The 3142-nt window shown below is 41.1% G+C and overlaps 1 non-coding gene across 1 annotated transcript; it reads left to right on the forward strand.

Moving 5' to 3' along the window:
• Positions 1-1524: 1524 nt before the first annotated feature.
• LOC130984021 (small nucleolar RNA R71) lies at positions 1525-1628 on the forward strand. The gene has a single exon (XR_009087982.1). It is a non-coding gene; the product is annotated as a small nucleolar RNA R71 (small nucleolar RNA).
• The last annotated feature ends 1514 nt before the right edge of the window (positions 1629-3142 follow it).

Genomic DNA, 3142 nt, shown 5'->3' on the forward strand with positions numbered 1-3142 from the left:
TCCATGTCCAAAATGACAAAGTCTGTGGGGAAAAAATAATTTCCCACTTTCACCAGCACATTCTCAACTACCCCTTCAGCTTGCTTTTGAGTTTTGTCAGCCAGTTGTATGATTACATCAGTGGATCTCACCTCATTCAGTTGTAGCCTCCTCATAAGAGTCAGAGGCATCACATTTATGCTAGCTCCTAGATCACAGAATCCTCTGTCAATTTTTGTTTCCCCTATGATGCAGGGGATATGAAAACTTCCTGGGTCTGTTTTCTTAGAGACCATATCCTTCTTGATGAGTGCACTGCATTCTTTGTTCATTATTACAGTTTGTCCTCCCTTCAAAACTCTTTTCTTGCTCAGCAATTCCTTCAAATACTTGATATGTGTTGGCATCTGCTGGAGGATCTCAAGAAAGGGAATATTGATGTGGAGAGACTTAAATGTCTCTAAGAACCTTGAATATGTTTTCCCTTTTTCACCTCCTCCTAACCTCTGAGGGAATGGTGCTTTTGGTTGGTATGTTCCCAGCATGCCTTCCTTTTGCATTTCCTTGGCTTGCTCAGTTTCACTTTCCTGCTTAGCTTCTTCCACACCTTCTTTCAAGATTTCTAGCTCCTTTTCTGAGGGTCTGATTCCTTCTTATTCTGAGACTTCCTTCAATATGGTGATGGCCTTGCATTCTTCCCATCTCACTCCCTTTTGTTCCCCTTTAGGATTCTTTTCTGTGTCACTAGGGAACACTGCAGTTGACTTGGGGGCCTGTTGAGATAGCTCTCCTACTCGAGACTCCATCCACTTGAGTTTTTCACCATGGTTCCTTAAGGTCGATCTCACATCTTCCCTAAAGCTTTTCAACTCATTTATGTCCTGACCCATGTTTGCTAGTATTCCTTCTATCCTGTTTAATTGATCTTGAAATTGTTGGTTCGGATTGGATTGAGCAGGTTGGGTATTTTAGCCATGATATGGTGGTTGGGAGTAAGTGTTTTGTGTGGCTTGGTATGATCTTTGGTTGGAGTGTTGGTATGTGGAATTGTTATGTTGGTTGTGGTTGTAAGGTTTGTGGTTTTGTGGTTGGGTTTGCTGGTTTCCCCACCCAAAGTTTGGGTGGTTTTTCCATCCTGGGTTGTAAGTGTTGGAATGTGGATCATATGGTTGCCTTTGTTGATTTCCCACATAGTTGGCCTCTTCCCAATCACCTCCTTCAGTGCTTATTTCCTCTTGATCTTGTGTGTGTATTGCAGCCACTTGCTTTGTGTCTAATTTCCTGGTGAGCTCTGCTAGTTGCTTGGCAAACACCTTGTTTTGGGCTAGAATTGTATCAACATGGTTCAGCTCCATGACTCCCTTAGTGTTGTGTCTCTCTGAAGCATAGTAGTACTCATTCTCAGCCACTGTCTCAATCACTTCAATGGCTTCTTCCACAGTCTTTTTCCTGTTCAATGAACCTCCTGATGAATGGTCTACCGCCTTCCTTGATTCATAAGAAAGTCCATCATAGAAAATATGCAATTGCACCCAGTCAGGGAACATGTTTGGTGGACATTTCCTTGTCAATTCTTTGAACCTCTCCCATGCCTCGTAGAGCGTCTCACCATCTTGTTGTCTAAAAGTCTGAACCTCAGATCGAAGCCTATTGACCTTTTGTGGGGGGTAGAAACGTGCCAGAAACTTGCTCTCCACCTCATCCCAGGTTGTTAGGCTGTCCCTTGGGAATGATTCCAGCCACTTAGCTGCCTTGTCCCTAAGTGAAAATGGAAACAAGAGCAGTTTATAGGCATCTTCCTGGACTCCATTAGACTTCACAGTGTCGCAAATTATCAGGAATTTTGTGAGATGTTGGTTTGGGTCTTCATTAACACTCCCACCAAATGAACAATGGTTCTCCACCAGTGATATTAACTGTGGTTTGAGTTCAAAATTATTGGCCTGAATGGGTGGTTTCTGAATGCTGCTTCCACAATTCCCAGAGGTTGGGTTTATGTATGAACCAAGAACCCTCCTCTCAGGAATGGCATTGTTTCCATCAACCCTCTCATGGTTGTGAAATTCTCTATCCATGTTGAGATCTAGAGCTTCCTCAAAGTTGTCCTCAGATTCTCCTTCAGATTCTTCTTCTCTCAGTACTCTCTTCCCTCTTGCTTCCCTTCTAAGTCTATGAAGGGTCCTCTCTGGTTCGGTATATGGAGGAGTTGATATTTCTCCTCTCCTACCTGTCATACAAGAACACACCATAAGAAACAAACAAGTGGAATACTCTTGGTTAATGGAAGAGTATGGTTAGAGCAGTTGAGGAATTAATTCAAATAATTAGTGGATCAGTGAGTTAGTTGCTTGGATTGAAAGGCATAAGAAAGAAAAAGCAAATAACAGAGTGCAGAAATTAAAATTCAACAAGTAACTTGAACTAAATTAACAAAACAAAAAAATTGCTCAATCTAGTTAACTTCCAATTTGAGAATTGTCAATCGAAAACCAATCCCCGGCAACGGCGCCATAAACTTGATGCGCATAAACTTGTTATGCTACGGTTTTAGGAAATTGCACGAACGGCAAAATTCCTTCCGGCAAGTGCACCGGTTATCGTCAAGTAAAAACTCACAATAGAGTGAGGTCGAATCCCACAAGGATTGGTTGAATGAGCAATTCGAATTAGAAGTTTGTTTAGTTGAGCGGAATCAACTTTTGGATGTGAATTGCATAAAGTAAATGTGACAGGAAACGTAAATTGCAAGGAATTGAAATTGCATAAACTTAAATTGCGAGAATTAAGATGCGAGAAAGTAAATTGCTGAAATTAAAAGGGAATTGGGGTGATTGCATGAATTGAAAATTGCAGAATGTAAATAGAAAGTGTAGATCAGAAAGAGGGGTTCATTGGGGTCAGGAGATATTGAAATCTCCGAATCAAAACATTTTCATCTCTTCCTCAACCAATGCATTCATTGAATCTTGCTTGGCAATCTTATATGATTGGATCCCAATTCCTTGGCTCACCAATTCTCTCTAAAAACAAACAAATTCCCAATCCCTTGGTTTAAATGTTCGTAAGAAGAGATGATGCTTGATCACTGATTATACCACACAGTTTCATGAACCACAATTTGGTAGGATTACATGTCACAATATCCATCCAAACCCCAATCCAA

Source organism: Arachis stenosperma, chromosome 5 (genome assembly GCF_014773155.1).
Source record: "Arachis stenosperma cultivar V10309 chromosome 5, arast.V10309.gnm1.PFL2, whole genome shotgun sequence".
In the NCBI taxonomy this organism is placed as follows: Eukaryota; Viridiplantae; Streptophyta; class Magnoliopsida; order Fabales; family Fabaceae; genus Arachis; species Arachis stenosperma.